This window comes from Protopterus annectens, chromosome 9.part0 (assembly GCF_019279795.1).
Source record: "Protopterus annectens isolate FY-2018-M chromosome 9.part0, PAN1.0, whole genome shotgun sequence".
In the NCBI taxonomy this organism is placed as follows: domain Eukaryota; kingdom Metazoa; phylum Chordata; order Ceratodontiformes; family Protopteridae; genus Protopterus; species Protopterus annectens.
In genome coordinates, this window is record NC_056743.1 from 1,972,556,280 (window position 1) to 1,972,565,443 (window position 9,164).

Here is a 9,164-nt window from a genome sequence, read left to right on the forward strand (position 1 = left end):
AGGTATGCCCATAGAAGGGGGGACACATATGCATTAGTAGTGGGAGAGATATCCACATAGAAGGAAGGCACATATGCATTAGTAATGGGAGAGGTGTACCCATAGAAAGAGCACACATATGCTTTAGTGGTGGGAGGTGTGCCCATAGACGTAGTGCAGAACTAGTTCCAAACACTGTCCAAAAGGAAATATTTTGTCTTGAAGCACATCCAACCTATACAGCAAGGAGCCATGTTTACTCTTCATTTTCTAGGGGAGACATGTGGTGGGTAAAGGCTGAACTCTCATGCTTCAGTTGCTTGAGTTTCAACCCCACTGACCATCAAAGCTTCTCCACAGGAAATCTCTGTCATCAAGCTCTGCTGGTGGTGATTCCCTTTGTGGGGGTAATTTCCTCCTTCCTTAAGTTGGTGTGACCATTGAGTTGATATATATAATTTGGTGGGGTCATTTTTTCAGAGAATGCAGTTCAGGGATTCTGATCATCCATGCATTTAGTTTTGTCAGCTCATATTGGAAGCATTTCCTAGCTGTGCTAGCTTTTCTTTGAAAACATCAGCCTGTGATGTTTGGAAATATGTGAAAACTAGTGGATTTTATGTCCAATCTGAGACTTACCGAGTGCCTGCCCTCACCATGCATTACTAGTCATTCATGAAAGCACAGCCCTCTGAACAAGGAAGGACAAAAGATATACATGCTGCAAGTTACGAGCAGAAGGTCAGAGCTAGGACAAATGCTCTGGCTAAATCTAGGAATGTTGACAACACTGGTAGGATCTCTACCAGTTTAAAAGAATCTTTTTCAAGAAGCTCTACCAACATTAATCAGTACAAAATCCTGTCATAGATGTACACATATCTTGGACTTTGGAGAGGAGAAAAGATACCATGGGAAACCTTTTTACTGATGAAGCCCCCTCAACATGATGTCTCCAGCACAAGTGGTAGTGATCCTAGTAAACTGGTACCATCTGTGTCACCAGTGGAACCAGTAGGATATAGTTATGTTTTGTAACATTCCTGAAGGCTGCACTTTGAATGGAAAAGCAAAGGCTAAGTATTTTTATTTGCAACATTTTAAGTACAAAACAAACAAGTATCACAAACTTGTTAGCAGAAATCCTATTAAAGTATCTCTGTCTTAGAAGTTTCAAAGTTCAAGACCCATAAAAGGAATAAGATGTAAAAAGCTAAATCAGAGACATTTTGATATGAATTCTGTATACTATAATCAATAAGTGCTCAGCTTAGAAGAGACCAATAAATCAGTAGTTTTTTAAATATGCTACTGCTGTATTAGTGATCCATGTTTGCACAGGTGCTGAATGCAGTCCCACTTCCCCGGAGGTACTTACCCATGAGCTGTGATGCGACAATAACTAACACTTGCTCATTCCATTTGTTTTTATTACTGTGAGTGAATCTAGATGCAAACTAGATTAAGTAGGTACACATTTCAGTAACAAGGAGTGTACATGTTCTTTTTGTTTTTTTTTTTTTTTTATTGTTTTTATTTATCAGCTATGCAAGTTTGTACAGGTCAAGAAACAGTGAGGGCGTGAACTTTAGGAGTTCATTAGCAATGTGAGGAAACATTAACCATGACAACTAACTGCTTTAAACATGCTCTGTGAAATGTGGCATTTTGATGTGCATATTTGATGTTTCTGGTAAGTTCTGTGGCAAGATCATTTTAAGAAAGTTGGTAGTGTAAAGTATCATTTATTTTTCTTTGTACTCTTTGAACTGAAGGTGCAGCTTAACTGTACTGCGTTCTGCTGTGGAATGCTACAGAATTGGACTGGGGACATTTTTCTTTCATACAATACTTAAAGTTAGTCAATTTACAGAAAGGATTGGTGGACAAAGATCCATCATGAGATAGGTGCAAAAGGCTTAGTCCCAGCAAATAGTAATGTCTTTCGGCTTTTCCCAGTTAGGGGTCACCACAGCAGAACTCCGGTCTACTAATGATTGGCAGTGGATTTTTACAGTGCCGAGTTGCCAGCCCGATGCCCAACCTTCAAAGAAGGCACACCCATTCATGCAAATACCTACCTGCATGTCTTTAAACAGCATTCGACCATGGGGAGGACATGCAGACTCCACAGTGAAGGCGCTCCAGACAAGAATCAAACGGGAGAACCTCTTGCTGTGAGGCGACAATGCTAACTGCTGCACCGCCGTGGCCTATCTTGGTCCCAGCAAGTAAAAATTTTATTTTGTTATTCGCAAAAGCTGATATTACTACGTTGTCAGTGTTCTGTTTTGTTGCTAGTGGACATGATGTTTTTACCACAATGTCCTTGTCATGGATCTCATTATGTGGCATGCTAACTTGTATCTACAGTAACATTTCAAAATAATTGTGTACAGAAAGCAGTCATTGTATAAGTGTGATATCTTGTTTTAAAATATATGTATACACTGTTCTGTTTAGTTACTAGGATTTGTGTCATTTCTTTGTCTGTTGAGTCAGGGCAATGTTTCTGTCTCGAATGGCAAATACTGGGTATTGCTCAAATGTATGTATCATTCCTGTTATGTTCATTTATTCTCCTGAGTTAATGCTGTTTAGCGGTCTTAACTGAGTGAGTTAGGGTGATATTTCTACCTAAAATGACACAGTAGCATAGTTAGCACTCCATGTGTGGTATATACTGTATCATCTGCTACTGCTTCTCCACCCTAGCTCAGCTACTGTGTCATTTTAGGTAGAAATGTCACTCTAACTCGCCCAATTAAGAAAATTAAGCAGCAATAACTCAAATGAATAACTGAACAAAAAGAGTGCAGCAACACCCATTTTTGACTGCATGAGCAATACTGGAATTGTAATGCTGGCATGCTCAGAAGATTAGAATCAGTTGATCACAATCTCTAACACTTTGTACTCAAGAGAGGCGTTCCTTTCACTCCACCCTACCTATTCTACTGGTATATAGATTATTATTTTTTTATATCTTTCTTTTTTATCACTTATTCAGGTGCCTGTTTCTTTCAAGAGTTTTGTGATTGACTGCTACTGCTGACTTTACAAGGAGGCTGCACCAAATTGGGACTGCTAATCTGTCTGGACTTCCTGCTTGTCTTACTTCTTGAGTGGTCATCCACCTGTTCTTCTAAGGAAGGGGTGAGTGTTGAGATAATGTGCATTTTTGTTTCAGTAACTGTATAACTGCATTACCACAATATACAACAGAGGAGCTTTTGTTTCTCAGGAGAATTCGATCAGCTGTTGAACATCTCTCTCTTTTTGAACAGAATGTGTGCAGGCTTCAGTGTGCTGTAAGGACACCGAACAATACTGATGCAATAAGAAAAGCGCTGCTGATGTTATCGTGATCCAAAACCAAACTGAAAAAAGGAGAGATTAGATAAATTCAAAGTCATTGGTGTGAAAATAGTTTACCAAATTGTTGCTGCAGCAACTAAACAGAGATATACTCTTAATCGTACACTCCCCGGGGTGGAAGTTACAGTTGTTTGACAATGGTAAAAATGTGGTAGAAGGGTGGTAATGGTGTTGGGGTTGCAAAGCATAGCAGTGACATTCTGTTAAAGAGCTATTAATAGTCAGACGCAGACAGTGTGGGGACCTTGCAACGGCTGTTCCCAGGTTATCTAGAAATAAATCAAAGTAATAACTAGTTCTAATGGGTAAGTAGGTGATTACAAGACCAACACAGACAGTATGGTTAGTAGATAAGAAGACCTGTTTGACTGTTAGAATAAAAAAGTTTGACAGCACCTATGAGACTAGGTAATGGACCCAGGCTTCATGACACATAGAGGCAGGTTCATCTACATTGTTTCATTATGCAATTTACATACCTCTCAACTCTACAGATTTTCACAGAATATTTACATTTTTGGCTCATATTTTTGGCCTGTTCCTCATAAAATTTGTGGTTTTCTGGCATATCACTGGGATGATCTGAGGACTGAAATCACTAAATAATGGCATACATTTGAGTTTCTGACTTGAAATCCTTCAGACAATGCATGCAAAAATAAACTATGTTACTCTGGCAAGTTTCTAAGTTTATAAGAGCAATATTAAAAATATGACCCTATTTTTCGGTCTTTGTCCCCCCATTTTGCCAGGCTATGTCCAGATTTCTTGCACTGAGAGGTTGACAACTATGACCAACTGAATGTATTTCTATTCTTAGAGAACAAGCCCAGATTGTAGATGAACAGTTAACTTTTGTTCACAGAGCTTTAGAATTAGCTAGTAACAAACTTATCTTAAACTAGGTGTGATGGGATCTTAGGGATTCCAAGCTATGGTATTTTTTGTTACTGTGAGATGTGTCTTTTCTTCAGTCCTTGCCTGAATGAAGGGTGCCAAAACTGTTGTCAAGCACATGCATAGAGTGTCCCCTCAGTGTCTTCATATAGCAGAATTTGAAAAGCTGGTAAACAGATAAGTGCAGTCTTTGAAAATAAGCGAATTAAATAAAATGTAGCCAAATGTAGAGCAGGTTTTTACATATCCATCACTAGTCGACATTGTCCAAAACAAGGTAAGGAGGAAACATAACAGGACAAGTCTGTGCTAGGATTAGAATTAAATACTTTCCCTGTTCAGAAAAGTGGATATTCAACAGCTTCGGATCATATTATGCCCTTTAAGGTTTCCTGATTTCAGTAGAAGTTTGAATAAAAGAATGCATAAAACCATAAAAAGAATCACTTTTTTTTTTTACCAGGAGGGTTTTACTGAGCAGAATTGCTCCCTTTCAGGAAAGTCCCAAAGGAAAAAATCTCCAAGAAGGTATAAAAAATATAAGCTATAGGAGAATACAGCAGCTTTCCAATATTAGCAAGGAAAGTAGAGTAGCGGGGTTGGGAGGGTGGCCTAATGGTTAAGGTGTTTGCCTTACAAACACAAGGTGCAGGGTTTGAGCCCCATAAGGGATAATTGGCTAAGCTTAAAATGGCTCGCAAGGGCAGTTAGCTTAGTACTAATCTATGAACCTATGAACCTATGAAGAAATGACTATTAACACAGGATATTACCACAGTAAAATGTAATAACTTTATGCCAAAACAAAATGAAAACATTAGGCACAGAAAGACTTAACTGTTTAAGAAGGAAACTGTAGTCTGCTTCACCGCATAAGACAAATCACAGTGATGAATGCAGCTATGCAAAAATATCTATTCGCCTTAACATAATGACACGTCTGCATTCATTCAGTGTAATCTCTTGAGTTAATCAAATGTACAGCTGAACAACCATACAGTTTCTTTTTGTTTAGGTGGAGAGACTGCTACTTTTGATTTTTCACTCACTTCAGATATTTGTGCAAAGGATTCATTATGCTGATATCTCTGTTTATTCTGCCTTCTTGACGTAATAAAAATAAACGTGATACACAATGATCCACTAATGACCTCATCTGACAGCTGAACCTCAGGAAAGTGACTTCTTACACACCCACATATTTACTGGGCAGGATTCTTGTTCCCTGTTGTCATACATTTAAAGATACAGATAGATCTGCCAGCTGTATTTACCTGTAGGTCTACAGCACAGCGGTGAGTGACAACTATAATATGGACATTTCATATTAATGAAACTACTCTTACATTTTTTTCTGTAATTAAAGCAAAAATAAAGTAAAGAAAGTAGCTAGTGCATACAGTCGTCACCAGAAGTTAGACATATCAGCCGTACTAAGTGCTTTATTACATTCATACAATCATGGCTGCACTGATAAGTTTATTTGTCCCTCTAACAGGAAGGACAGTGATGCAGATTTTAATTTTAATTATGCAGCTTTGCATAGGAATAATAAGTAAGTTATACTTCTTTAAATTAATGGCTTTGTAACGAGATTATTTTGGTCATGTTGGGAGGGCATTCCAGCAGTCTCTGTCTCTTGTGTTTGTCAGTATGTGTTACAGCAGTAAAGACACAGGGAAACATGGAAAGAAATGTAAGAGGTTTTGTGGGTCCCTGTCCATTTTCTAAATCTGTTGTTACTTCAAACATTCTACGTTATTCTGTTTGGGGGAGTGACGTTCCTGCATATAGCTAGGAGCATAAGCATCTATTTTCCCATATAGATATATTTCCTGTATGTATTACTTTTTTTATAACAATTGCTCTAAAATTATTTTGAAGCTGGATGCACCTATAGCTGACCACTGAAACCTCTTCTGTTCCAAGCGGCCATTTATCCCTAAGTCATGGTCTCATACCACCCTGTTTACTTAACTTGGTCAAGTGTTCATGATTACTTGCATAAAGTTCTTTTCCAGGATTAGATCCCACATATTGTGCTTGCTAGAACAGAAGGCTCCTTATCCCTGCCAGTTGTGAGTAGGATAAATCAGGCAATGGATGATGAATGAATGAATGAATGTCTTGCTAAATGAACTGTGCATGAGCCTCAGGGATGAGTTAATTATTCATTGCTATGCTCTGTCTGCAGGCAGTCCAGTTCAGGAGACCTGTTAGTATTTCTCTGACTGGTTTAGGTTATGTATATATGTACATAGACCTCCAAATTGTTTTCCATCAGTATACTTTTCTAGATATTCAGTCTGAAAGCTATACCTAAAAAAAAAAGCAGAAAAAATATATTTTTGTTTGGAAGAGGTCAAGCCCCCTGCAGCCCTCATACCACTACAAGTTAGGTACAGCAACTTCACTGCTGACCTACAGTAGAGAAGAACACTAAAAGTGCAGCGCCATTTTGCACAATCTAACACATTGTGATAAATCAGGCTGCTGTATTTGAAATTCAGAATAAAACTGGACATTGCATGACTCAATAAAAGTGAAAGAATGCCAGTGAACTCTTCTTCAGCCATAGTATAAATATTTAACAGATTGACTTCTGTTTTCCACTGATAAGTCATTGCACAAACACTGCCAAAAAATTAAAAGAAAAGAGTGCTGGAACTGTTGGCATGTTACAAGAAATCTGGACAAAGCCTGACATAATGGGGGGGACAAAGGCCCAAAAATAGGGACACTTTAAATCTTGCTCTTATAAACTTAGGAAGTTGCTAGAATAACACGATTTGTATTAACATGCATTTTCTGAAGAATATGAAGTCTGAAACTCAAATGCATGTCATTATTTAGTGATTTTAATCCTCAGATCATTCTAGTGATTTATGAAGAAAATACAGTTTTTATGAGGAACAGACCAAAAATATGAGGCAGAAATCTGCACATTCTGTGAAAATCTGCACAGCTGAGAAGTAAGGATAACTCTCATTTCAGGTCTCTTTATAGCCAGTCTATTTTGGACAATCCTACCATCAGCTTGTAGACCACTGTAAACATTTAACTCATGCAAATATTAATTGTAATTTTTTTTTTGTGGAGTGGGAGCGATATTGACCTACACTTAGTAATGTGGTGGCTCTGTCCCCAAGCCATTGACATCTAAATATACTATCTGCAGTATTATAGCACCAGCTGATATAAAAGGGAAATAATATACTTCTTTGTTTACCAAGATGATGCATCCTCAGAGGTAATATTTCCAGAGATTAAGGGTGTGAGATTACAGCCTTCATGCTGGGAGTACAGAGGAATGATGCCCCCCCCCCGATCACCACCACCACATTTTATTTGAAAATAGTGTTAGCACATTTACTGACCACGGTAGTCAACTGTGATACGAGAATAGTGAAGCTAGCAGTTTGGGCTTCAGTGAACTTATCTTAACAAGACCACGCAGACCTAGATTGTTCCAGATTTACACCAAAGTGTATTTGCTTCACCATAAAACAAAGCTTAGTTTGTTAATTCATCTTCTATCATAATTATATATATTTTCTACCTTTATTCCTCATGTATGCATTGTAAGCTACAGTCAGTTCAAACCAACATTCACTACTGACACATGCTTGTTGTGTTTTAATGACCCCTGTAAGTACTTCATGCACCTCTTACCCATTTAATCTTTGCCACCCTACAAGTTTACCCTAACCCTTGGCATAGCTCATATTGCCAGCTGAATCTATTGCTCCTTACAAGATGTTCCCTGTAGTGCTGGCAGACTTCCAATGACTTCTTGGGAAGTATAGTATTGATTCCAATGACTTCTTTGGAAATATTGTATTGATTTCAGTGACTTCTTGGGAAGTATAGTATTGATTGCTTGTCCTGACTGCCAAGGAAAAGGGTTACTCTGACTAGTGGGCCAGGGATCGGGAAAGTTGTCATTCAGGTGGGTACCTCATCAAAGTATCGAAAGCAAGAAAGTGTGACATCTAATGACACCTGTCATACATTGCATGAGTCCTCATAGACAAGTAGCTTGACATCTGTCACACTCCCCTTTTTCCTTAGCAGCACTATTTCTTGTAACCCCTCTAAAAATATTTCTTGTGGTCATGTTTCCATTTGACAGATTATGTCACACGAAAATATCCTTCTGACATGCTAGAATTGTATTTTCAGAATCTTTGGTTTTATATAAGATATCTGGTTAGTAGTCACTAGTGTAATAGAATAGAGTATTTGACTGCACCCCAAGCAAAGACTCCAAAGTAGCTGACTACATCCCCTCATAAGTAATATGGCAGGCAAAGATTGCCACCAATCCCACTTAACCAAAATATCGAAAAAAATGTTCAAGCAGCAGAATCATAACACAAACTAAATCAGAATTATTTCTGCCAACAAAGAAAACATAAATCATAGACCAAATGCAACAGAGACTCCCATTTTCCCGTTGATGATTACAACTACAACTGCGTAATTCTGTAATCCTTGCATTTGCACGAGCAACTTCTTCAGCTAAATGTCTTTATTAAGACTCTGTTAACAAAAACAATGAAGTTTAAAATCATTATTGAACATTAATGGTATTCTGTGTTCCATCGCCAACTCCCATGCTGCTGTATTCCTAGCACCTTACATATTTCCCTTATCACCTGCCCTTTAACATTTGGGTTATTAGCACTGTCTATTAGTTTTAGTATCGCGCTATAGTAATGGGAGCTGTACAGTTTAGTCAGAATTGCATCTAACCATAATAAAAATACATCTGCTACCACTAGGGCCCACCTATAACTTCCTCTAGCAGGTGGGAAAAATCCATGCAGTTACTTTGTTTTGGCATTCAAGGTCCCCCTGATATAGAAACCCTATCAGCTTTACCTTTCCCAAGTATTAGTCTGTAATCA

At 38.1% G+C, this 9,164-nt stretch overlaps 1 protein-coding gene across 3 annotated transcripts in view; it reads left to right on the forward strand.

Moving 5' to 3' along the window:
- Positions 1–2,997: 2,997 nt before the first annotated feature.
- LOC122812364 (beta-1,3-galactosyltransferase 2-like) overlaps positions 2,998–9,164 on the forward strand; it is a 320,010-nt gene continuing 313,843 nt past the window's right edge. For all 3 annotated transcript variants that reach the window (XM_044084797.1, XM_044084796.1, XM_044084798.1), the window contains exon 1: positions 2,998–3,135. The gene's annotated coding sequence lies outside the window, so the exon portion shown is untranslated. The remainder of the gene's footprint in view (positions 3,136–9,164) is intronic.